At 42.0% G+C, this 27474-nt stretch overlaps 1 protein-coding gene across 1 annotated transcript in view; it reads left to right on the forward strand.

Annotated features, from left to right (window-relative positions):
- LOC103013981 (olfactory receptor 7A10-like) overlaps positions 1-27474 on the forward strand; it is a 95940-nt gene that overhangs the window by 3385 nt on the left and 65081 nt on the right. The window contains 2 exon segments of the mRNA XM_057541076.1: positions 8657-8829; positions 18972-19606. The gene's annotated coding sequence lies outside the window, so the exon portion shown is untranslated.

Below are 27474 nucleotides of genomic sequence, written 5' to 3' on the forward strand. Positions count from 1 at the left end.
TAGCCACAAAAACCTTGAGGGCATTTTAAGAGTAATTGTGTTAAGCCTCTTAACTTGGGGAGAATTGACATCTTTATTATGTTGTGTTTTCTAATCCATGAACAAGGTATGTCTCCCTATTTGTTTGGGACTTTTAAAATTTTCTTCATCAGCATTTTGTCATTTTCAGTATAGAGGTCCTGTAAATGTCTTATTGGGCTTATATTTAAGTATTTATTTAGGTCAGTTGTAAATGGCATCACATTTTTATTTAAGCTTCTACACATTTGTTATTAATACATAATTTGATAAAATTGTGTTGATCTTGTACTCTAAAACATTTACAAACTAATATTATTTCTCAAGCTTTTTGTGGATTCCTTGGTATTGTCTCCATTTAGATTGTCATCTCATCTTCAGATGTAGACAGTTTTACTTTTCCTTATTCAATAGAATAGGATATATTACTATTCAACATTCAGTAGGATATATTCCTTCCTATTCAACATAGTAGGAATAGTCCTTTTATCTTTTAAATAAACTTTTTAAAAACTTAACTTTTAAATTTATGTATTTCTTTATTTTTGCTTTATTTTCTTACTAGAACCTCCAGTAATATATTTAATAAAAGTGGTGAGGGCAGATATCGGTGCCTTGTTTCTGATCTTACAGAGAAAGCATTCAGTCTTTCACAGTTAAATATAATGTCGGTATAGGTTGTAGATCATCTTTATGAGTTTCAGTATGTTCCTTTTCTATTCCTAGTTTGCTTGGAGTTTTCTTTCTTCTTTTTTTAAAATCATGAATGGGATTGGATTTTGTCAAATGCTTTCTCTGCATTAATGGATAGGATTACATGACTTTTCCCCCTTAATCTATTGGATATGGTGGATTACATTATTTGATTTTCAAATATTTAACCAACTTTGCATAACTGGAATAAATACCATTTGGTTATGGTATATTATTCTTTTTATATATTTCTGGATTTAATTTGCTAATATTTGGCTGAGGATTTTTACAGGCAATTTCATAAAAAATACTGGTCTGTAGTTTTCTTCTTTCTATACTATCCCTGTCTGGTTTTGGTATCAAGGTAATACTGGCTTCATAAAATTAATTAGAAACTGTTCCCTCTACTTCTATTTCTTATCAAGTCATGTAAAATTGGTGTTAATTCTTTAAGTCTTGGGTAAAAGTGAAACATCTAAGCCTGAATATTTCTCTTGGGAGTTTTTAAATGAAAAGTCAGTGTTTCTAATGGTTACAGGAAAATTGAGATTATCTATTTCATCTTGGCTGAGTTTTGGTAGTTTTGGGTGTAGAAGCATGGGTGCATTTCATCTACATTTTTGAATTTATAGTGTAGACTTGTTCATAATAACTTGTCCCTTATTAACCTGCAGGATATGTCATGGTATCCCCAGTTGCATTTCTGATATCTGTGATTTGTGCCATCTCTCTTTTTATCTTGATCAGTCTTGCTACATCTTTGTTGATTAGATTGTTTATTTCAAAGAACCAGCCTTTTGTTTCATTGATTTTCCCCCCCTATTTTCCTGTTTTCAGTTTCATGGATTTTTGTTTCATCTTTATTATTTCCTTCTTTCTGCTTGTTTAGTGTTTTTTCCTCTTCCGTTTTTACTATTTTAATGTAGAAAATTAGATTATTGCTTTGTAATATTTACTTTCCCAATTTAGTGCTATAAACTTCCCTTTCAGCATTGCTTTCACTTCATTCCACAAACTTTGATCTGTTATACCTCCATTTTCTTTTATTCTATGCATTTAAAATTTTTTCCTTGACTTTTTACCCATGAGTTATTTGGAATTGTGATGTTTAGTTTTCATGTGATTGAAGATTTTCCTGTTGTCTTTCTGTTATTGACTTCTAGTCTGATTCCATTATGGCTAGAGAACATACTCTCTATGATTTTAATTCTTTTAAATCTGCTAATGTTTTTTTATCACCCAGTATATGGTATATGAGTGAATGTTCCATGGACACTTGAATATGTATTCTGCTTTTATTGAGTGTGTTCTTTAAATGTCAGTTCTATCCTGTTGATTGATGATGTTTTCAGTTCTTCCATATCCTTGCTGATTTTTCTCTCTGGTAGTTCTATAAATTGCTGTGTTGAAGTCTCAAATAATAATTGTAGATTTAAAATTTTCTCCTTTTACCTTTTTCAGTGTTTGCTTCATGTGTTTTGAAGTTCTTTTGTTAGGTGCACACACACTTAGTATCACTAGGTCATCTAGGTGGATTATTCCTGTTATCTTTATGTAATGACCCTCTTTGCCCCTAATAATTTCCTTTGCTCTGAAATCTACTTTATCTGATATTAATATAACCATTCCTGCTTTTTCTGATTAATGTTCATATGATATATCTTTTTCATCCTTTTACTTTGAACTACCTATATCATGATGTTTAAAGTAAGCTTCTTATAGACAGTATATAGTTGGATCATGCTTGTGATTTTTTTCATCTACTCTTCCAATCTCTGTCTTTGACTTGGTTACTTAGATCATTTACAGTTAATGTAATTATTGCTATGTTAAAGATTAGGTCTACCATTTTATTTTTTGTTTTGTCTTTTACCTTAGTTTCTGAATCCTATGTTTCTCTTATTTTGCCTTCTTGTGGGTTACTTAAACATTTTTTAATAAGTCCATTTTAATCTAATTTACTTATAATCATTTGTGTATACTGTTTGTATAGTTTTCTTAGTGGTTGCTTTTGGCATTACACTATACATATGTAACTTATCATAGCCTACTGGAATCAGTGTTTTATTACTTCAAGTGAAGTTTCAAAATGTTACTTCCATTTAGGTCTCTTAATAGTCCCCAGTTTTAAAGTATGATTTTCTGTAGTATTTCCTTTAGATACATTGAGAACCACATCAGATGGTGTCATAATTTTTGCTTTGACCATCATATAGGATTTAAGAAACTCATGAAGCTAATGAGAGTCTCTTATATTTACCCCATTTGTTTTCACCCATTCCATTGTTCCCCTTTTCTTTCTGAAGTTCCCAGTCTTCTGTTATTGTTTTTGTATGTTTTCATAACAGTAGGTGATGTCTGGGCTTTCCAGTGCCATTGGATATGAGTTTCAGGAAACACTGAGCCTGGCTCACTTAATGCTGCTGAGTTGGAGGGTTTGTATACGTTGGGCCTGTTGGCACAGCAGATGCTAGCAGATTAGACTAATGTTGATGGGACTAGTGCCCCAGGAGGATGCATTCCCATTCAGGCTATGCTGCTGCTACAGTAGATCAAATCCCCCTCTACTCCAGGTGTGGGGCAGTGACCTGCTGCTGTCACTGCTTCTTTATTAGGCTGCTTTTGCCTCAGGTGTGTGGTGGGATCCCTTGGAAGCTGCTGCTGCTGTCAATCACAAGGTTAAATTCATTTTAGAAATACTTAAATATAAATATGTAGCCTGGCTCTTGTAGGACCTCTGTATTTGTTTTTTATTGCTTTCATACGAATTACCACAAATTGAGTGACTCAAAACAACGTAAATTTATTACCTTACAAGTCTGACATTGGTCTCAATTGAGTCAAGTAAAAGTGTTGGCAGGATCGACAGATGAATGGATAAAGATGTGGCACATATATACAGTGGGATATTAGTTAGTCGGAAATGAAATTGAGTTATTTGTAGTGAGGTGGATTGACCTAGAGACTGTCATACAGAGTGAAGTAAGTCAGAAAGAGAAAAACAAATACTGTATGCTAACACATATCTGTGGAATCTAAAAAAAAAAAGAAAAAATGGTTATGAAGAACCTAGGGGCAGGACAGGAATAAAGACTCAGCCATAAAGAATGGACTTGAGGACACAGGGAGGGGGAAGGGTAATCTGGGATGAAGTGAGAGAGTGGCTTGGACATATATACACTACCAAATGTAAAATAGATAGCTAGTGGGAAGCAGCCACAAAGCACAGGGAGATCAGCCCTGTGCTTTGTGTCCACCTAGAGGGGTGGGTTAGGGAAGGGAGGGTGGTAGGGAGACGCAAGAGGGAGGAGATATGGGGATATATGAATATGTATAGCTGATTCACTTTGTTATGAAGCAGAAAGTAACACACCATTGTAAAGCAATTATACTCCAATAAAGATGGTTAAAAAAAAAAAGTGTTGGCAGAGCTACATTCTTTTCTGGAGGCTCTTAGGGGTGTTTCTGTTCCCTGGACTTTATCAGCTTCCAGCGGTCACTTGTAGTCCTTGACTCAGAGTCCCCTTTCTCCACCTACAAAACCCAAAATGTTGCATCTCTCTGATTCTGCTTCTATTAGGACATCTCTCTCTTTCTCTTTCTACAGTTGGGAATGATTTTCTGCTTTTACGGACTCATGCAGTTAGATTTGTTCCATGAGGTAATCCAGGATAATCTTTCTATCTCAAGGTCTATAACTTCAGTCATATCTGCAAAGTCCTCTTTACCATGTAACGTAACATATTAATAGGTTCTAGGGATTAGGGTGAGGGCATTTTTAGGAGCCATTATGCTGCCTACCACACCCTTAACAAGTGACCTTGAGAAAGTTACTGAGATTTTTAAAGCCTTACTTTCCTCAAACATAAAATGGAAAGAAAGATATCTAGTTAATATCATGAAAGTGAAACAGTATATATGAAATCAACTAATTCAAAAAGTAAGATTTCTTCTTTTTCTTTATGATTTACATGATTCTCAGAGTTCAGGTACTTGAAGAGTTACTTTTTTTAAAACAGAGCTAAGGAATTTCAGGGTTCAGGTGCTGTAAGATTGTCTGAATTATCTGAGTAACAATTAGCTAAGCACAGGTGTAAAGCATTTGATTTACTCCCTGGTGTTCTTTATCTTCTCATCCCACTAAATCCATATCCCTTGTCTAGCTCCAGCCAGTAGAGTCAGAGCTTGTTTTACTGTTTAACTAAAGTTCAATTTAAATTCTCTCTACATCTCCAGATTCTCAGCCCTGGTTGCATATTACAATCACCTGGGAAGATTTCAAAAAGTACTGATGCCTAATTTCTACCTATCATGGATATTTGAGGAGGGACCTGGCATGAAGTGCTCTAGCTTATGGTTTGTGGAGCCAAATCATAGTCTACACTGAGCCAAATCATTTGCGGTACCACCTCTAAAAAGGAGTTTATCTGTGGTGACTAATGCTCTTCCTTTGTCAGTATGCTTGATTTGTCCCTCTTTGGAGGAAAAAAAAAGGGGGGGGGAACCCCAGCAGTTTGGCTCCCTGAATTACAACCTGATGCTGTGGAATTAGTGTTGGCTCAGAGCGCACATCTTCGGATACCCATTCTCTCTCCTGCTCCCTTGCGTGAACTTATATCCTTGGGCAGTTTTTCATCCACCACCCTCTTTTGCTTCTAATCTTAGCAAGTAAAGTCTCCCCTTAATGAAACAGCATTTCATGAGACTTGCTGGGAGCATAGGTCTGTTCCAGACCTATCATATGTTAGCTAAAGCAGATATAAGTGATGTGTTTTTGGCATTCATCCTTGTGGGTTGGAGAGAGAAGACAGCATTTTATCCTTTTAGGTGTCATCTGACTGGGCAAATGGGCTCTTTCCCTCTGCTGCCTACCATGTCAAAAACTGAGGGTGTTACCTCTAGAAGGTATCTTCTAGGTATCAAAATAGTTCAGATAAGTCAAATTTCTCAGTAAAAGATGGCAAAACTATGGCTTAGGTGGTTAATTTTACATGTCAATTTGTCTGGGCCACCATGCCCAGTTATTTGGTGAAATATTTTTCTGGATATTTCTGTGATGGTGTTTTTGTGTTTTTTAAAATTTTGATATTTATTTATTTATTTATGTCTTTGGCTGCGTTGGGTCTTTGTTGCTGCACGTGGGCTTTCTCTATTTGCAGCAAGTGAGGGCTACTCTTTGTTGCGGTGTGCGGGCTTCTCACTGCGGTGGCTTCTCTTGTTGCGGAGCATGGGCTCTAGGTGCACGGTCTCAGTAGCTGTGGTGCACGGGCTTAGTTGCTCCACGGCATGTTGGATCTTCCCAGACCAGGGCTCGAACCCAGGTCCCCTGTATTAGCAGGCAGACTCTCAACCACTGCGCTACCAGGGAAGCCCAGGTTACTTTTGAACTGCAATCCCCACACTTGTAAAATGACATGAAAAACCACTCTTTCTGTGGGTTCTTAGAATTAATTAAGCAGGTTATGTGTGTAAAGTATCCTGGCACTTGAATGAGTTGTCAGAACCAAGGGCTGCTGGAGACGATGCTTATGCCCTAGGTCATCTCCCCTTCTACTGGGCGGCAAGTGAACACAGACACAGTAGTCAGTGCTCTGGAAGAAGTGAGTTCTGGTGCTGCAGAGCACAGAATCTTTTTTTTTCTTAATTTAAATTTTATTTTATATTAGAGTATACTTGATTTACAATATTGTGTTAGTTTTAGGTGTACAGCACAGTTATTCAGTTATACATATATCCATTCTTTTTCAGATTCTTTTCCCGTGCAGGTTATTGCAGGATATGGAGTAGAGTTCCCTGTGCTATGCATTAGGTCCTTGTTGATTACCTATTTTATATATAGTCGTGTGTATATGTTAATCCCAAACTCCTAATTTATCCCTCCCCCCCCCCTTCCCCTTTGCAGAGCACAGAATCTTGGAAGGGAGAGTTCAGGCTTCTTGGAGGAGGTGCTATCCTTTCTAAGGATATATAGAAGCTCCTGGGGTGGCAGGAGGGAGCAGTGTGTGTCAAAGTTTGAGAAATATAAGAAAATATGGCAAAACTAAGGTACACGAGTGGAACTCAGGTTTTGGGAAAGAAATGAGAGTTGATACTGGAAACCTACTGGGGCCAAATAGAAAAGGGCCTTCTTTGTCCTGTCAGAAGTTTGGATGTTTATCCTGAAGGCTGTGGGAAACGCTGAACAACAGTGAGATGGACTTCTGGTTTAGAGACTCACTCGGACCTCCATTTGGGAAGCACTTGATGGGGTGCAGGCTGAATTGTAATCTAAGGGTCCCACTTAAGTTGTAAAAGGTTGGACTGGATTTCGGAGATCCGAGAGGGAATGGGTGGGGCCCGGTGACCAGTTAGAAAAGGGAGGGCAGCAAGCGTGGGTGACAGTTTATAGCTGCATCTTTTTGTGAGATACAGAGCACAGTAGGAAGGGATTGGGGCTGGGGAGAGGATCTTACTTCATCTTCAGTGCTTTTGAGGGGCCTGGTAGACAGGTCTGGGCCCAAGGTACAGATCTGGGCTTTTTGGGAGGACAGGTGTTTGAAGGCATGGGAGAGACTTAGGTTACCCACAAGAAGGTCCAAAGAGTCATAGGTGTGAGAGCTTTTTCAGTGGGTATATTGAGGATGCTTATAAGCTGAAAGAAAGTAGCCAGCAGAGGAAGGGTGTGAAGATCTAGGAGAGGAAATGATTGCTCATTTGTTTTCAAAAAGCTGAATACTTATTGTGTGCCTGGCCCTTTTCTAGGATCTGGGGTTCACACCGTGTGTTATCTCTTCTGCAAGGACAGTTCAACTCATCCCCTGGTGAAGAGAAGTCAGATTATTCTTTGCATCCCATTCAGGTGTAGGAACTGTTCTGTCCCTCTGAAGGGACTTTACTTAACCAGAGTAATAAGTTAGAAATCAAAAGAAATTAGAGCTGGAAGGGACCTTAAAGGCCACTGTACTTAATGTTGCCTAATATTTTACCTTGATTGTAAGAAAAATTTATTGCAGAGCCCATTCTCTTCAGAGGTCCTTCACTGAACTTTCTTTGTGTTTTTCATCCAGTGGGTCTAGCTTGTAGATTTTGGCCTCCTCGTAAATTTGCTTCTTCATCCACATTACATTTTGCCCGGACTATGGCAGAAGCTCCTGGGTGGTTTCGCGGCCCCTGGACTCAGTTCCTCTAAGTTCATCTGCCTACTCGGGTTGAGTGATCTTCTAACATGAAAAGATACGCCTAAAATAATGCTGCTAATGACTTGCCCACACAGAGTTAGTGCGTACTAGCCGCCCAGCGTGTGCTCTGCCCAGAGGCGTGTAGTCTGAACTGTGCTTGGCCAAGCCTCCTGGGGCTCTTTGGCCCTGAGGAAGGGGAGCTTTTTGTGATCACTCCCTTTATCTAATCAGTCCTTCAGCAGCGGGGCGCCTTTTTCTAATCAGCGGAGGCACCCTTACTCAGCCTGTGGTAGCCCCAGGGCTCATCACCTGGGGGATACGAGCCATGCTCTCTCCCAGGCTTGCTTCGACCAACATCTCTATTTTCTGTCCCTCTCACACTTGGACCCCCCGGCGTTTAGTCATCCCCACCTGCAGTATTTACAGTGCCCAGCAGGTGTCAGGCTTGAGTGTCTTTGCAGAGGTGCTCCCTCTGCAGTTACTGCACCTCCTCCTCCACCTCTGCAGAGCCTCAGCTTTCTCGATTGTACTTCAGGGTTATCATGAAGCCATCACTTAGATATAACTTTTTGCCTCCATAGGAACCTCTGTGCATAAAGGTTATGGTTCTTTATCTCATGTGATTGAAATTTTGAGTTTATACATGTCCCTCCTTAACGAGGCTTTAAGGGCAGGAGTCGTTTCTAATCCTTAGCACAGAGCAGATGCTTTTATTTCTTTTTAGATGCTTTTTAATGATGATAAAATGTACGGTTTAAATCACTCATTTTACAATAATTTTGCTTTAGGTTGTGACAGAAATAAAGTTTCCAGAAGTTGGGTTCCTGCAATAAGAAATAAAGATGTGACCTTCCAGTTGTGTAAAGCTCATGAATGCTGTGTAAGTGCGTCGGGTGCAATAAGGAACCTGGAGCTAAATGGGCTAGTTCTGAGAGAGAGAGACTTAACTACGTTAACAAAGGTAAGCCTTCATTGTGTCCTGCCAACATTTGATAGTTGCTTTTGGGGCAAACTAAACGGGTAAAATTTTAAACTGTTCTCCCCATTAAAGGGATTGAATAAATAGGCCACTTTGGTGCACCTGTGTCTTGCGAATTGTCCAATTGGAGATGGAGGTTTAGAAAGTGAGTTTCAGTCTTGTTTAAGTCTCTTCCCATCAGACTGGTCTCGTGATTTCCTACACACCATGTTACTTCCTGTCTACCTTTTCTTGGTGTTGTTCATGCCTGGATTGTCTCCTGTACCTGCTCAAACCTTGGTCCATTGTCATTTGTACCATGGAAGTTTGTCATGCTGGATGCTGTCAGAACGAATTTTACTTAAGTTTGTGTTAAGCCGCAAAGCACACATTTTGTATAATTTCTGTTTTTTGCGTTTGTTTATATTTTTATGGTTTCTCTTCAAGAAATATTATGAGAAGGGAAATAGCAAGATGTAAAGAGCAAAAAAGTCATCATTCTCTTTAAATTGTTAGAACATGTATCTGCAATCATAATTATAATGCACTGTGGTATGTGTTAAAATAGGAAATATATGTAATGTCCCGTAGGAGCAGCAGAGTCAGTGGTGTTAGTGGGGGTGTGTCACGGAAGTAATCACAAAGCAGGTGACTGTTGGTTGGGGTCCTGAAACATTAGTGTGTGTGTTCCCTGTGTCCAGTAGTGGTCTGGAGGGGTCAGGAAGCCTGCCTTTCAGTTTGAGGGAACAGAGGGTTTGAGGTCCTCTCTCTTCTATTGCTCCAGTATACTGCATAGCAGCTAATAAAATACTGGGTTTATAGTTGACATTTAAATCGCTGATTGATCATCAAGATTGGGATGTATCATTGGAAATGAAAATAGGAAGAGTCTTATGCTTTTTAGGTTTTTCTTTTTTTTCCTATGTCTCAGAAGGCTCTTTGACGGGAGACTTTTTATTCTCCCATACAATTCCATGAATACTTTTACCCTGGCACTTATTTTAATGGCATTTTCAATTTATAAATGTCTTTGAAACACATATTGTAAACTATTTGAGGGTAATGACCATGGCCATTGGTGCCACATCTTAAATGTGCATCGTGTTAAGTTTTTTTTTTTTAATTTTATTTATTTATTTATTTATTTATGGCTGTGTTGGATCTTCCTTTCTCTGCGAGGGCTTTCTCTAGTTGTGGCAAGCGGGGGCCACTGTTCATCGCGGTGCGCGGGCCTCTCACTATCGCGGCCTCTCTCTCTGCGGAGCACAGGGTCCAGACGCGCAGGCTCAGTAATTGTGGCTCACGGGCCCATTTGCTCCGTGGCATACGGGATCTTCCCGGACCAGGGCTCGAACCCGTGTCCCCTGCATTGGCAGGCAGATTCTCAACCACTGCGCCACCAGGGAAGCCCCATCGTGTTAAGTTTTGAGTGTCATGTGGTCTACCATCAGTGCTTCCCTCTTTCACCCAGTTTTCTTCCTCATTTCCTTCTCCAAATTTGTCTCATTTTTCTACTTTCCCTTTTGCTTCTCTATTCTTGCTTTCTCTTTCCCATTGCATCTGTCATTCTTCTTCTCCTTCTCCTTCTGACTTCATTATGGCCAACCGAAGCCTTTTCGAGTCTGTTCTCTATCTTCCTTGCCTCTTTATTGCCATCCACAAACTCTTACAGAATATTCTTGGTTGACTCCCTTACTTCCTAGCATACCCATGTACTTCATGATCACTTTAGAACATTGAAAAGGGTTGGAATTTTTAAAAATAGGTAATTCTAATCAGTCTTCTTTCACCTCTGGTATAAGACTCTTCTTCCTCAATCTGACCATTCTCAAATCTAGAAGTACTCCAGCTCATTGGTCCTCCTTACCCCCATGTTTAGGCCAAAGAACTTGTGAAACCTTAGCCCTGTTTAATACTTGAATTTATCAAAACATAAGAGAGCTAATTCTGCCTAAGGGCACCAAAGAAGAATAAAGATGCCACAGATAAACGTTTAGTCCAGATTTATAATGGACTCTAAGTGCCTAGTTGAGTGCTGACCATTAACTCACTTGAACAACAGGGAGCTCATGACAGAAAAGAACATGTTAATTGTATAGACACTTCACCATTCCTCAATGTAGCTGATAAACTGCATCCAGTTAGCTTAAATAACATGAATGATGAATTTCCCTGTGTATATAAATTGGGAGTTTGTAAAGTTATCTTTTTCCCTTTGTACAACTACTGACTACCACCTCGCTTCGTCACGGCAATAGAAAATGATGACTAAGAAACACATTGTCTCTGGGCTTCCTTGATGGCGCAGTGGTTGAGAATCTGCCTGCTAATGCAGGGGACACGGGTTCAAGCCCTGGTGTGGGAAGATCCCACATGCCGGGGAGCAACTGGGCCCGTGAGCCACAACTGCTGAGCCTGCGCGTCTGGAGCCTGTGCTCCGCAGCGAGAGAGGCCACTATAGTGAGAGGCCCGCGCACCACGATGAAGAGTGGTCCCCGCTTGCCACAACTAGAGAAAGCCCTCGCACAGAAACGAAGACCCTACGCAGCCAAAAATAAATAAATTAATTAATAAAAAAAAACAAAAACAAAAACAAAACCACATTGTCTCAGTATCAGTGGACATAATGTCTTAGTATTCTACAAAAATCTCTAAATTCTTAATCTAAAAGATATATCTGCCAATATCTTATATCCTTATCCTTTGTTAATATAAATATCCAATCTATGAACGTCTCAGTTTCCTTCCTTAGACTATGAGGTGGATAGATTTGCTAATATCTAGGGACCTTTCCAATTTTAACATTCCCTGGTTATAAGGGCTGAGCCAAATACAGTGGCTCCTGAATCATTAACCTCGCTCACGATGAAAGTTATCAGCAAGATCTGCATGCAAGAGATCAAATATTCATATCCGTATATACTGTAGCACATTGACTTTTACAGAACTCAAAGTAACACAACATAGTTACATTCATAGACTTAAGGTCACTGTGGTATACTTTACAGTTTTTCTTTTCCCTAGGAAGGAAATGTAGATCCCTGGGAAGGGATTTCTTTCTCTGCTTTTTAGTAATGTAAGCCTTTATTATCTCTTGGATCCTAAAAATGGGTAGGGTTTTGGCAGGTGGAGCTTAGGAGAGACCCATCAGGTGGCAGGGACAACATGAGAAAGGGCAGAAGGAAGAATGGATTTTGAGAAGGACCTGATATCTTACATGATGAGAGCAGCGTTTCACAATGTCTGTCCTGCAGAACACTGGTTTTAGATGATGTTGATGTAGTTACAAGACAGAAGCATATGGGAAGAGCCGTACTGTACATCCCGACATGAAATTCAGGTTTCACTTTGTTACATTACGTACTCTGAAAAGTTTTGGAGGAAGGAAGTGATTTCATTTTTTTAATTCAGTCTTACTCACAGTTACTTGAGAAACCTATATTCAGCTGATGGGACTGTATTTTGTGAAAGGCCAATCGAGAAATGCTGAGATGGAGCTTAAGATATTTCTGTGTGGGGACAGGCATGTGATTATTTTTCTTATAATTCTTTACTGTTTGTCCTAACAGTTGTTACTTTGCAGGGTTTTGTTTTTTTTTTTTTTTTTTTTACATCTTTATTGGAGTATAATTGCTTTACAGTGTTGTGTTAGTTTCTGCTGTATAACAAAGTGTATCAGCTGTATGTATACATATATCCCCAGGTTTCAGTTTTAAGCCTTCTGTTTTTACCTGAGTCATTGGGCCTTTTAGAAAGCTCAACAATTCTGCGGTCTTCATCTCTCATGTAGTTTCCAGAAGCTCCTGGCACTTACCAGTATTTCCTCTTGATTGTTTTCCTCCGACTTCAAACTTCTTACGATTATGAGCTGATTGTTTTCTCAGCCTCTAGTGTCAAAACCAGCCACCTCGCTCATCTTCATTGTCTCAGTTACAAGGTGCAATATTTCCCACGTTTATGTGTGTCAAAATATAAGTCAGGGATTGATACATAGCATATGCTCAATAACAATTGTATTTCCTTTTTTTCTTTGTTCAAAGGTATCCAAACACTGGCCAAGTTCTTAAATTGAAAGTAGAGTGATCTAATTTATTCAGCTCATCCAACCATCAATATTGAACATTTGTCTTTTTTCTTACACATATTTCTTGTATTCCAGTCGTGACGTTCTAGAGCACAGTGAGCACATGTATAACTTATTACTGCATTACTACCTTGGCTATTCCTTGACCAAAATTTACTTCATACAGCTGACAGCCTAATAACCTACTAGAGTTTTTTTAATGTATGCATACAAACCATAAACACCAGTTGCATTGCTAATAACTGAATTTTTACATCTCTATGCACCCATGTATCCAACACCAGGTCAAGGTATTATAAAATATTTGTAACACCGTACAAGGTTCTCTGTTACTTCTTTCTGTTCCATACTCCCCCAGGGCAACACCCAAGCTGACCTCTTTCACCATATATGACATACAGGGAATCACACAGTGTGTATTCTTTGGTATCTGGCCTTTGGTTACATATCATTATATCAGTAGTTTATTCTTTTATTGTGTTTTCTTGATTTTTTAAACCTAGACATTCATACAGTGTCAAAGTACCACTGATTTCTTAATATTATTATGCTGACCTCCATCTTCAGAGGCTTTCCACAGTCTTTCCACCTACTTTCTCTTCCGTCTAATGATGTTTCATTTAACCAACCTCAGTCAGCCTTTCCCCCATATTCCCCAACACGTAGCACTCCTGTGTTCAGCCAGTTTTGTTCCCTATTCCATAAGCCCTTTGTGCCATTGCTGACACTGTGCCTGTGCCCTGCCCGGAAGGCCTGTTTCCCACCCTCTATATACTTGTTCAAGACTCAGTTTAAATGCTGCCTGTTCTAAGAAGTCTTCTCAGAAGAAGCCAGTGCTTTTTGGAATCCTTCTTTAATGAAATCCCATAGCAAGTGTCATCTGTCCTCCCTGATCTGGTAATTAATTATCCATTGTTCCTATCATATAGTGTTTGTTTTTCTTATGTGCTGTTATTATTTATTGAAGCAGATTATAGTGACTTGAACCAGGAACTGGGTCATTTTCCTCTTCATTTTAGTGCAAGTTTCTGTGATATGAAGTTAAACTCCTTTTCCCTCACTTCCCATTCACCCACTTGTTAAACACAAAGTACAAGTGAAACTTATTGGTTAACAGGTTTTTGTGGTCCTTGGTTCTGGTCCCTAGGTCTAGGCTGTGCTTCTGTAGTGCTAATTTGACTGATTTCTTATTGTCACATAACTCAGGAATTAACTAAATCATTACAAATTTAGATACATATAAGATATTATAAGAAAATCAGTGGATGTCACAAGTTTAGGCCTGGGGGAGAGTGTTGTATGAGTCCTAGTTTGGTGGGGCTCACACTGCATGATCGCGCCTTCCAGTATTCCATTGTAAGTAAGAAAGAGGTATGCAAATATATGCTTAACATTTCACAGTGTTGATAAAAAAGAGAGGAGAGAAAGGGATGACAGGTACTTTGAGGGCTTTTTGGAATTCATGAACAATTATGATTGGATGGGGAAAAAGAAAAACCGAGGGCTAACCTCCCGCAGGTGAGCTCAGGAAAGAGAGAAGGGCTCATCTGGTATGCAGGTAGAGAGGTTTGACCTACAGAATCTTAGAAAACCTCAACAATCTGAGCAGTGATGGCAAGAGGCAAACTAAAGGGATAACAAAAGTCTGCAAAAGTCTCGCACCAAGAGCTTTGGCATGGTGTTCATCATCTCGCTAATCCTAACATGCAGACATTTATGAGAGTAAAGTCAGGTCTTTGCCAGAGTGGGTTCCTTATTTGGGCAACTGGGTCAAATGAAGAAAGGCAAATGTAGGCTGCTGGAGTAAATAAGGAGAGGAAAAACAAAACGAACGAGACCTATCATTCATCAGTGGTTTCCCCCCAATATTCTTAGCCTCCACCTTATCTCCATCTTACTGGTAACACAGGAACTAGACTGAACAGTCAGGTAAAAGGTCTCTACAGAAACTGAGGTAATATAGAAAATAAGAAAATAAAACATGAAATTGTAGATTTTCTTCCTAGGGGTAATTGAGATGATAGTTGAATAATAACATAAGATCAGGTGAAGTCTAAAGACATTTTAGAAAAGCTGGATAAAGTAAGAAAACATCTGTTCGCTGGCATCTGAATGTTAGAGAGACACCAAGACATGTGGGCCAAGTTCTGGAGAGAAGGGAAACACAGACGCAAGCTTGACATTTGGTGCAGCTTTTCTCCTTGGGGCATTTGCTGATTCAAATCTTACAGACTAGGAGCTGAAAAGCCAAGGAGTTCAAAAGACTCTAACCACAGAAGCCAAACGGCAAAAGCTCAAGCTAAAGGCAACAACTCTAATGGAATGACAAGCTAAGTGTATCTTTAGTCTCACAGGGCTGCGGAAACCATTACGTTTAAAGCCTAACAAATACATGGGTAGCTGGGAATAGGGAGAATCCAAACGCTCATATGGTAATCCCAAAGGGCAACACCCGTAGAGGAAGGACAAGACAGAAATAGAGCAACCTTCACACAGACTGAAAAACAGCTTTGAATGAGCTCAAACTGAGAATGGACTAAGGTTTCCAGTCCCTATAGTAACTGTCTGCCATGGGCAAAAGGAAATCTTTTCAAGAGAGCAATAACGACATCCAGAATGTGGAGGTATCTTTATAGTTTCCTAAAATAAGTTAAGCCCAATTTTAATATAAAAAATAATTTGATATACCAGGAAAAAGACTAAATGATCCAAAGCTCAAAAAAAAAAAAAAAACAGAACAAGAAAGAAAGAAAGAAAGAAGACAATATAAATAGACAAAGGAGGACAAGAGTTACCAGGCATTGGTTAAAAAAAAACAAAACAACTATGATTAAACAAAGAAAATAGACACATGGCAAATAAGCATATGAAAAGATGCTACACATTCCATGTCATCAGGGAATTTTAAATTACAACAATAATGAGATACCACTACACACCTATTCAAATGGCTAAAATCCAAATACTGAAATACCAAAGTTGTTGACGATGCAGAACAACTCGAATTCTCATTTGTTGCTAGCAGGATACTTGGCAGTTTCTTACAGAACTAAACATACTTTTACCATACAGTGATCTAGTCATCATGCTCTTTGGTATTTACCCATAGGAACTGAAAAGTTATGTCCACATAAAAACCTGCACATGGATGTTTATAACAGTTTCTTTCATAATTGCCAAAACTTGAAATCAACCAAGATGTTTTTCAATAGGTGAATGGATAAACAAGCTATTGTGTATCCGTACAAAGGAATAGCATTCAGCAATAAAAAGCAAAGGCTATGAAGCCATGAAAAGGCATGGAAGAAGCTTAAATGCATATTGCTAAGTGAAAAAAAGCCAATCTGCAAAGGCTACATGCATATTATATGATTGCAGCTATATGAAATTTAGGAAAAGGCAAAAGTGTGGAGACAATCAAAAGATCAGTGGTTGCCAGAGGTTGTGGGGAGGGAGAAAAGGATGGGTGAAGCCCGGAATTGTAAAGGCAGAGAAACTCCTGTGTATGGTTCTGTAATGGTGGATACAGGTTATTGCACATTTGTCAAAAATCATATAATGTACAAAACAAAGAGTGAAGTGTAAAGTAAAGCATGGACATTAGTTAGTAATAATGTATCAATATTGGTTCATTAACTATAACAGATATATTATGCTAATGTAAGATGTTAATAATAGGGGAAACTGGGTTGAGAGGTAAGGAAGTATGAGAACTCTGTCCTTTCTGCTTAATTTTTCTGTAAGCCAGAAACAGCTCCAAAATAGTCTATTAATTTAAAAAACAAATGTAGACCTGCATACAAAACTTGCACGTAAATCCAACCACAGCAGCATTATTCATAAGAGCCCCAAAGAGGAGATAACCCAAATGGCCATTTACTGTGAATGATCAATGAAACACAGTAATATCCACACCATGGAATATTATTCAGCCATAAAAAGAAATCAAGTACTGATACATGCTACAACATAGATGAACCTTGAAAACATGCTAAGTAATTGTATGATTCCATTTGTATGCAATGTCCAGACTAGGCAAATCTGTAGAGACAAAGTATATTAGTGGCTGCCTAGGGTTCGGAGAAGTGGGGGAGTGAGTGACTTATAGTAGATTATTTTTGGGGGGGGGTGGATGAAAGTTTTACAATTGATTGTGGTGGTAGATGCATAACACATTAAATTGTACACTTTAAATAATATGGAAAGTAAATTATATCTCAATGAAACTATTATTTAAAATTATGATTTTACAGAAATTCAGTCCTTAACTATTATGTATCTATCTGTCTATCTAGCTATCTATCAATCTATCTCTCTGTCTATCTATCCATCTATCTCTCTATCTATCTATCCATCTATCTATCTGTCTATCTGTCTATCTATCTGTGTGTCTATCTATCTCTCTATCTCTATCTCTCTGTCTATATCTATCTATCTATGTCTCTATCTATCTATCTATCTCTCTATCTCTCTCTCTCTTCTCTGTCTATCTATCTGCCTATCTGCCTATCTCTCTCTCTCTCTCTCTATCTCTCTGTCTCCATCTGTCTATGTATCTGTCTATCTATCTATCTCTCTGTCTATATATCTCTATCTCTCTATCATCTATCTGTCTATCATCTCTCTATGTTATCTATCTATCTATATATCTATCTATCTATATCTACCTGTCTACCCATCTATCCTTATGTATAGAACAGTAACAATGGCTTATAAGTCACTTCCCTACATTATTTTATCTTTCCAAAACTCTTGAGAGGTCAATAGGCCATAGGAAAAGCACTGAGTTCACTGGAACACTTGAAGGTTGAATTAACTGTTTGTGATCACTCAATCAGTAAATGGTGATGCAGGGAATTCCACACACATCTTCTCTGTCCTCCTTTCCTCCTTCCCTCCCTCCTACTTGCTGACTCTATTCCAGCCACATTATTTACTAATTCTTCCCTGAGGACACTGGCATCCTTCCTCTGGGCCTTGCAGAGGTTATTCCCATGACCTGGAATGCTTTTCCCTCAGATGTCTGACTCATCTGCCTCCCTCTAGACTGTTCAAATTCCACCTTCCCAGTAAAACTTATCCTGTCTACCGTTTAAGTTGAAAGCCTTGCTCCTCTCTGCCCACAATCTCACCTCACCATATACTGCTTAATCTCCATAGCATTTATTCCTGGCGAACCTACCAGAGAATGTACATGGGTTTCTGTTCTCCCCTCCAACTGGAAGATAGGCTGCACAGACTCAGGAATTTTGCCATTATTAAACCTAGTGGAGGCCCAGCAGAACTCTAGGGTCAGCCAGAACTGTGCACAATTATAACTCTCGTGATTTGATATTTTAGTGGGTTAGCTCAGAGCCAAGCCAGTTATTAAAGAGGATCTTTTCTGCTGTTTTAAGCAGCATGGTACATTTGAGGTCAACTTAAATTTTCAGTAATTACAGAGCAGGTATGGACTCTTCCTTTGGTTCTCCAGACACAAGAACCTGGATGCCAAATCCATCCTCTCTGGGTGTAGTGGGAATGTATGAAGATAACTGGCCTAAGTCTCAATTGAATAAAAAGATGCCCCAAAAGACATTTCAGCATTTTCGAAAAGTTCAGTCATAAAGTGTGGTTCCTTATCACACATCAGGGATTATCTAGCCTCCAGTGTGGTTTTTGTTGTTTGCAGTAAAAATGTGTCATTTTATATTTTAAATTTGCATTATGAAAATAAGTCTGTACACGAAGTAATACATATCTAATGAATATGAATCATGTAAATTTGGTCATGGTCTTTAAAGTTGGCTTTGGCTTTGAAGTATTTTTAAATTCATAGAAAATATTGAACTTCTAATAAAATAAATAAAACATTGTAATAATTGATATTAATAATCAACTTCAAAATTTCTTTGTCTGCATTTTCTGTTCAATTTGAAAAGAGAAGTCACTTTCAGTAGTGTTCCAAAGTGAGTGATTGCACCTTCTATGATTTGAAAAAAGATCCGATTGCCATTAACTGTTCTTAAGTGCTGAACATAACTGAGAGAAATTGTAACAAGACACTCTCTGTCACTGGCAGGAAATCCATCTCCGTCCTTTGCGGGGGCAGTCCCGAGCTCATGTTTTAACGGACGCGAATGCAAAGCGTGGTTCTCACGTGACTTTCTGAAGAGCCCCCGCAGCAGGCCCAGGTACCTTGAGTGGACTAAGTCTCACTTTATGGCAGTGGCATCAGATGGTGGCTACAGAAGGTTGCCGACGTCCCTGTGTGCTCTGACAGGCTCTGCAGACCGGGGGACGAAAGGACCAAGGAACTCTGACCGCCCTCGGGAATCCCAAGTGACTGGAGGGACACCGCGTCAGGGCCCCAGGCAGTGTCGCCCACTGTTCCGGAGGCGGGCGGAGGCTCCGCAGCTTCATTTCGTCCCGTCCCTTCCAGTATTTAAAATTGTTGTCAAGATGCTGGGTTAACTCAGGCAGGTCTACAAAGGCGTCCCAAGCAGCAAACATGTCTGTGATGAACAATGAAAGAGATTTGGGATTTGGGGATGCTGCAGGTATTTCTGTCAAAAACTGCCATCACCACAGGCAAGTCCTGTCGCTTCTCTTCATCAGTCTGAGAAAAACATTCGTCTGAGATACGTGCGGCCCACTCAATGCACTGCTCCAGGGGTCGGCAGGGACTGGACACATCAGCACACTTAATCAGTCAGGGTGAGTCACCCCAACTCTCCCTCCTCTGGACCTTAGTTCCTCCTGATTGTCACTCGTTACACTGAAAACAGATTTCAGGAGTCAGCACGTGCAGCCATAATGTGTGCCTAATTCCACATCCCAGTCACTGGGACACAAAATTTTGGTGTCTTAAGTCTGGCTCCCACATCACCACTCACATATGTCAGTTCTTCCTCTACAGCTGAGTCAGTGAGTAAAGACACATAAACAGAAGTAGATTAATACGAACAAGGTTTTATTGACATATATATATGTACATAAAGCTGGGAAAGAGAAAGGCCCATTGAGGCAAATGCATAGGGGGAGAGGAAGCATCTGAGAACAGCAGTGGGCATCCTGCCAGTTCCAAGTCTAGGGAAAACTTGGGTCCGCCAAGTTAACAGGCAAGCCAGGGATGGCACAGTGGATGATGCAGCCAGCTGTCTTCCATTCTCCTAACTGGAGCTTCTCAAGTCTGGTGTAGTTCTGAAGTGGGCTCATATGCTCCTCACCCTCCAGCACACACACACACACACACACACACACGCACACAGACACACACAGGCACACACACACTTGCACACCCCTGAGGTGTGGTCCTCCGGCTTGCTGTAGGAAGAGAGGAGGTGAAGTTTCACTTCAAGGGGCTGAGCCACTTTCCAGTGAGGCAAGGTCCATTCATGGTGACACACAGTTTGCAGAAGAAGATCTGCTCTTCATTTGTTGAGTTTCTTCATAGAAGAAAGGAATTCGCTGGTGGCTCCTATGAAGCCCTGGGCAGGTTATGAGGCTGCCAGACTCCTGTGAGCACAGGCACAGCTGCCCTGACCAGGGGCCTGCAAACACAATGCTGGCTCGTCTAAGTCAGAGGGGTGTCCTGACTCGGGGACCCCAGTGTTCTTACTGAGAGTGGAGCTTCCTCTCCAAGTATGGATGCTGCTATCCCCCATGGTACCACCTGGGTTTTGACCAGGGGGGGCCTCAGGTGCTTTGTATGAATGTGGCACCAGAAGTGTATCCAGTCACAGCAGGTGTGGTGCTGTCCCCCATGCCCCCCCCCGGTTCTCTGCACAGATGGGTTCCAAGTCTGATGGCAGTTATTGACACAGGGCCTCCCAGCACCGGTGAGATGTTGTGCCCTCCATCCGCACAACCTGTGTGTTGGCCAGGTGGGTCCCAGTTGTAAGCGGGAATAGCAGGTCCTCCAATCATGGGCATGATGTTGTTCCCTCCTAGACGACCACCACCTAGATTGTGGGCAGGTGGGCCCCTTGTGCTTGGCAATAAGGTAGAACTAGAAGTGTGTTGAAACCCACGGGTGATAACCACACTTGCAACTGCAACAGATGTGGTGTGCTCTGTCAGAAGGTGGAAACTGACATGTCTCTTGACACAGATTTCTTCTCCTTGGTGATGGAACTTTGAAATGTAGATTTTCTCCGTCCAGATGGGCCCTGTGTGCAGTGACAGAAAGTGGGAACCCTAGGGCCTCCCATCGTGGGGATGGTGTTGTCCCCTGCCATCACCGTACCACCTGTATTCAGCCCAGGTGGGCCCCAGGTATTTGGATTTAAGGTGGAATCAGGTATGTTCCCAAATGCTGGGATGGTGCCTGCCCCTCCTAGTGCAGCAGCCTTGCCGTGGTCAGGTAGATGGCAGGTTGTCTGGCCCGAAGTAGGAACAGAAGCGGTGCTGGGTGCCCCACTTAGTCCTGCCCCGAAGTTAAGTGGTCTGGATGCCTGTGAGTGAGTGAGGCCTGGGGCTGACACACCGACCCCAAGGCTCCCATCGGCCGTAGGGGCTGCAGGTCCCATGAACAGTGGGCCCGGTGTGGTGTCGGCAAAGAGCGAGCCGCTGTCCCCAGTACTGGGCATCCTGGTGGCAAGTCCGAAGCCAGTAGCAATGGACACAGCCCTGGGGAGAATGCCTGGCTTGTCGCCAAAGGCCGGCTGCGTGTTGCTGGTGGTGGCGAATAGGGAAGCTGGCGAAGCTGCCGGCATGATGCTGACTCGCGGTGGCTAGGCTGCAGGGGCGACTAGGACTTTATCTTGTGCTGAAGCTGCTGGGTTTCCCAATAGAAAATTATCGTTAGGCCTCTGCCCATCGTTGGCCCCCAATGTGGCCTGAGACGGGAGACCTGGGTCCAAGGAAGCTTGAAGTGTTGGTCTTATCTGTTGGCCACGTTGCAGGTAAATGCGTCGAGGCATGGGCTGAGGCATTGCTACTACTGGGAGGTGTGTTCCCAGAACTAGGAACAGCCCTGTGAAATGCCTATTGGTTCTGCCTGGAGACAGGCCGAAGGCTGGTGACGGCTGAAGTGACTGTGTAAAATTTTTCTTTCAGTGGCAACCTATAATCTTTAAAATATGGTGAGCATCTTGTCTGTTTTGAAGGGGATATGACAATAAATCTACCAGATGGAAAATTCTGTTAAAAGTAGAAAAGCTTTAGTAATTTGCTCAGTGTGGTGGTTTTATCGTTTTCTTTTTCTCCCTTGGGTGACGGCCGAAGTCGTAACTGGGGGGCTGGGGAAAGCAGGAGCCGAATGGAAAATGACAGCCTGGGAAGGAGGTGTGGTGTCCATAGGTACAGTGTCAGAGCTGCTGCCTGCTGAAACATTGGTGACGGCCGAAGCCGTAACTGGGGGGCTGGGGAAAACAGGAGCCGAATGGAAGATGACAGCCTGGGAAGGAGGTGTGGTGTCCATAGGTACAGTGTCAGAGCTGCTGCCTGCTGAAGCATTGGTGACGGCCGAAGTCGTAACTGGGGGGCTGGGGAAAACAGGAGCCGAATGGAAGATGACAGCCTGGGAAGGAGGTGTGGTGTCCATAGGTACAGTGTCAGAGCTGCTGCCTGCTGAAGCATTGGTGACGGCCGAAGTCGTAACTGGGGGGCTGGGGAAAGCAGGAGCCGAATGGAAAATGACAGCCTGGGAAGTAGGTGTGGTGTCCATAGGTACAGTGTCAGAGCTGCTGCCTGCTGAAGCATTGGTGACGGCCGAAGCTGTAAATGGGGGGCTGGGGAAAACAGGAGCCGAATGGAAAATGACAGCTCCGGAAGGGGCAGCAGTGTCCATGTAGACGCCAGGCTGCAAGGTCACACTTCCAGATGCCGTGACCATGCTGGTGGAAGGGATTGCCACAGAAGTCCTGGGCTGCCCAGTTACAATAGGGGGATTGATGGTAGGGGCTGGAAGAGGGGTAGGTAAGTATAAAGGAGGGGTAGGAGCTACACAGATGGGTGTTGGGGGTTCTTTTTCATGGGATGGTGGCTGGACCTTCCTTCCATTCTTGGGGATCTTTTTCCAGCGACACTGAATGTTCTTCTCCAAGGTGCCTAGGTGTTTGGCAGCAGCTAAGCACGGAAGCTTAGGAGGAGGGGGCAGCTCACCTCGATCCCACGTCAGTGCCTCGTTCCCCGACGGGGGCGACCTCAGCCTTGGCAGTGGCAGAAAAAGCGGCAGGGGAATCTTCCGCTTCCAGGGCCTACTGCTGGTAGATAGCAGGGAAGGGGAGCTTCTTGTTGGGATGCGTGAAGACTCTTCACGCTGCAGCTCCTTCCCAGACATCGGTGAGCCTGGTGATTTGGGCCGGTGGTCTTCACCCAGCACTTTTTTTGTTGGCCTCTCCAGCAGCAGGGAGCAGCATGCGGTTGGGGCAGAGGACAGCACGGCATGGGATGGGGCCTTCACCTCCCTCTTCTCACCTCCTTCCGGGGCTGTCATTTTGCATTGTGCCCCTGTTTTCCCCAGCCCCCGTGTCCTCAGTGGGAGGTGACTGGATGGTACCGGCTTCCTGACGTTGACTCCCTGCTCAGGGCAGAAGGCAGGCGCTGGAGCAGCAGGGTGGTCCCGGTCAGACGTGGCAGCCTCCCAGGAGCACAAAACCAGTGGGTGACAGCCCACCGGGGCCCCACGGCGGGGCGGGCGGCGGGGCCGGTGGGGCCGGCGGCGGTGGCGGAGCCAGGTACGAAATTTGCATAGTAAATTGCCCATGTAGGACCGGTTGTGCGCCAAGCGATCCGAGAACAGAGTGAAACTGGGAGAGCTTCTCCTTAGCTTCACCTCCTCTCAAGGTCTAGCACGCACTGGACACTGGATGGCTCAGCCTGGCGCTTGTGACATGTCCATTGTACTCGTCACAGAGAAAGGGCGGGCGGGGCAGGACGGGGGGGCGCATGCAAGCCCAGCCCCTGGAGAAACCCCGGCCCAAAGGCAAAGGGCGGGGCCCCAGAGCCCGACCCCTTCTGGACTTTCTAGTGGCTGGGACTTCTCGCTGTGGGTGGCAGGTGTTTGGCACCGGATGGACCACCATGCGGAGACTGTTGGGGACTGTGGAAGCCTTCTCCTCCAGAGCTCACCCTGCCTGGGCACCGGCTCTGCAGGCCCCTCAGCCCTGCGTATGTATCGGCCAGCCCTTCCCCCCCAAGGGGCCCAGGGACCAGAGCCTGTTCAGAGCTGAGTGCAGGAGGCACCCAGAGCTTGCCAGGCTGTGGCCCGCCTCCTCCAGGGACCTCCCCAGCTTCTCTGCGAGGCCTGATGACGGGAGCACCTTCTCCAGGGCTGCTCAGCTGCCAGCATCACCATGAGCCAGGTGGCAAAGGTTTCTGAGCAGGGGATGCAGAGCCCTGACCTGCCTGGGTGCTGCAGCCCACGATGTCCCTTCCTGGCAGATAGGTTCTTTCTTCAATTCCTTTTCGCAATTTGGTAAAACAACATTTAAACCTTCGACTGTTCTTCAGGTTATACAGATGGTAGTGGCTTAGCTAGGATTCGAAGCAAGCCTGTGTGATTCCAGAGCTCGTGCTCTGGACTGTGGCGCCTCCTTATCATATATGCTTCATGTGTTACTTTTGTTTGTTTTTCTTGTGGCCCTTATGGTACTTAGCCCTAAGTGCCATACGTGTGATGAACACGTACACTGCCCTGTAGGAGGTCTTCTTTTGTTCAACGCATGAATTGGTCATCCACCACACGGGGTTCTAGTCTCAGAAGATACAGGTCAGGGAGCACCAGCTGTCAGCATAGCAGCGCCCCACATTTCTAATTGAGGCTTGCAGCCCAGATTTTCCCTTTGGTCTAGTGTGAAGGATCCAGATATGTAAAGCTTATATTCTAGACAAATCATGGGCTATCCGGAAAGAAATTCACCAGTAAATTATTCCAGTTTCTCTGGCCTTCCTGGAGTATATCCAGTAAGGCATCTCATTCATGTCTGGCAAGCAAATATATCATTTATTGCAACTTCATCGTGGAGTGATGTATTGGTTTAAAGTACGATCAACACAATTTGGTCATTGTGAGTATGCCAGCTGGGTCCACTGTTTACTACACATATGTAACACTAGCGATTCTTATGCCCAAGAGAGGAGACATACTCTTGGGTGTCTAGGGCAAGGGAAACGTGTTGTTATTCAGGAGCTGGAAGCTTCAGCATGACGGGAAAGAATTGAAAAATCCTGGTCTACACATGACTTTACCTTGTTTGAAACTTGTTTTTTTGGCTTGCTTCATTGGAGTGTTTTCTCTCTCCTGGGGCTGACATTGTGTGTTATGTATCACGCATGTGACATGTAGAAGTTTCAGAACCCAGAGTCATATAGATCAATAAAAATGTATTTATATATTTTAGTTTAAAATCTATTGAAAATAACACTGGGCATAATTCATATATTCCAAAATTAGTTTGACCCTCTGCCCATGAGATTCTTTTTATGATATGTGACAGCTAATTTGGACTTCCATCCCCAATAAACTTTGAGGTTTGAGGACACAAAAGGTTTTGCTCAGACCTAAATTCTGTCTGAAAAAAAGGGCTAAATATTATAAGCCCTTTCTAACCTCTCCAGGAGCAGAAATGATTTACAGCTGTGGCATTGAACCATAGTTCCTTGATCTCATTTGAGAAGAGTTCTGTAAGAAACGATGTCTTGATTTTTGTTTGTTTTGTTTGTTCCCTGTTTTCTTGTCTTACCAACAATCCATTGTAATTCATGAGTTAGTATGGCAGCAGGCTGGGTGTTCCCTGGAGCTCATTAAATGAACTTTTGTTCCTAAAATGATGTTTGTCTCCTTGTTTTCAGCCCCTCTTCTTTCCTCTGCCCTTTACTATAACCAGAGCTCAGCAAAAGCTGACTGGCTTTGTGCAGACCCTACTTAGGGTAGTCTTTTCTTAATGATTTTATTCATGGCTCCTCCATTTCATTGTTGCCTTCTCAAAATGTGTTGAAATCTTTCTGTGGTTGATGACTTCCACAATGTCTTGGCTTTTATTGGTTGCTTAATTTTGGTATTTCTACAGTTTTATTTAAATATGGTTTCAGGAGGAACAGAAAGTAAATGTTTCCTAGTCTGCCATCTTGAGCTGAAAATCCCTGTTGATTTTAGCATCCAGTGTTCCCATGGGAAAACACCCAACCCTGGCATTAATAGATGTAACACTCAAGATTTCAGCTTTTCTTGAGCAATCGCTAAGGATTTAATATGTGGTCATTTCTAATGGGAAAATAATAACTGTCTCATGGAGTTGATTTGAGGATTAAATTAGATAATGAACATGAAAATGCTTTGTAAGGTTTAAAAATCTATAAAAATGTTTTGTGTTATTATTTGATTGTTTCTGTTCTGTTCTGTTCATTCCACAGAATCATCTTGAGAACACATACTGTTTTTTATGTACCTGGTCTATATCTCAATTAGTTTGAAGAATTTCCCAGATACCTGTTAATATGTAGTTCTCCAATTCCAATCTTGCCACGTCCTGTACCACATAGGAATTTGATTTCTCTTTCTTTCTCTGGGTTGTTCAGAACCCAACGAAAGAACAATGGAATGGCATCAAAGAGATCAGGGTTCTTGACCCAGATTTACCATAAAATAATTGTGTCCTCTTGGGAAAATTATAGTTATTCTAGGCCCCTTTCCTTTTCTTTACTTCGACAGAGCTGCACTAGATGACCCCAAATAACATTGCACTCTTTCAGTCGTAGCTTAGATGTGATTGGTTTTCTGAAACAAATGAAGACAATGACACGTGAAACTGTGCAACATCTCTGTAACTATGTTTTCTTAGAGTTGCCTCCATTGTACAGATGATAAGATGGCTGAGCACAGAAGCAGATGTTTTGACCAGAGGTTCCAGAGTAAATGGAGCTAAACCACAAGTTTCCTTCTTTCCTGACGCTCACTTAGCCACAACATAGGCTTCTGAATATTAAGCTGTAAAGCATATTATCAGTATAGTTTAAAAGAAGCTGTTCTTCTAGGATTTCCAATTAATAGCAGGAGGTTTTGAAATCCTTAAAAGATCATCTAATTTTGTGAGATTTACGGCTCTATTTTCCTGTCAAGCAAGTTGTATTAGTGCCAGACAATCATCTGAGCTTCTGGATGCTTCTCTGAACCTCTTGAATCTTTCTTCTTGCTCTCTGAAATTCATTCCAGATAAGCCTTTTTGTAGAGAGTATGTACAGACTTGTCTATTTTCATGTAAGAAAGCAATGCAGTGAGTCAGGATGGGGGTTAAGCCCTCATTCTCAGAGTGGTATTGAGCTCCTGGTGAAATATAATGATCATTTCCTCAGAATAGAAAAGAAGTTATCTCAAGTTTTTAATGCCATTAACTATTTATACATTTATGTATAATACATATATTTATTGTACCTACGAGGTGTGTTCTCTTCGGGAAGTACAAAGCTATTTGAGACATAGGTTGTTCATTTTTTTGTTTTCCCACAAATACTGTGACCCTTTGAGCAGGAAGGTCTATATTTTACTAACATCTAGAACAAGCAGCTAACACGGTATCTAAGATGTAGTCAATAAATATGAAATAGATAAATGAACACATTTTAAAGGAAGGGCCAGGACA

This window comes from Balaenoptera acutorostrata, chromosome 2 (assembly GCF_949987535.1).
Source record: "Balaenoptera acutorostrata chromosome 2, mBalAcu1.1, whole genome shotgun sequence".
In the NCBI taxonomy this organism is placed as follows: domain Eukaryota; kingdom Metazoa; phylum Chordata; class Mammalia; order Artiodactyla; family Balaenopteridae; genus Balaenoptera; species Balaenoptera acutorostrata.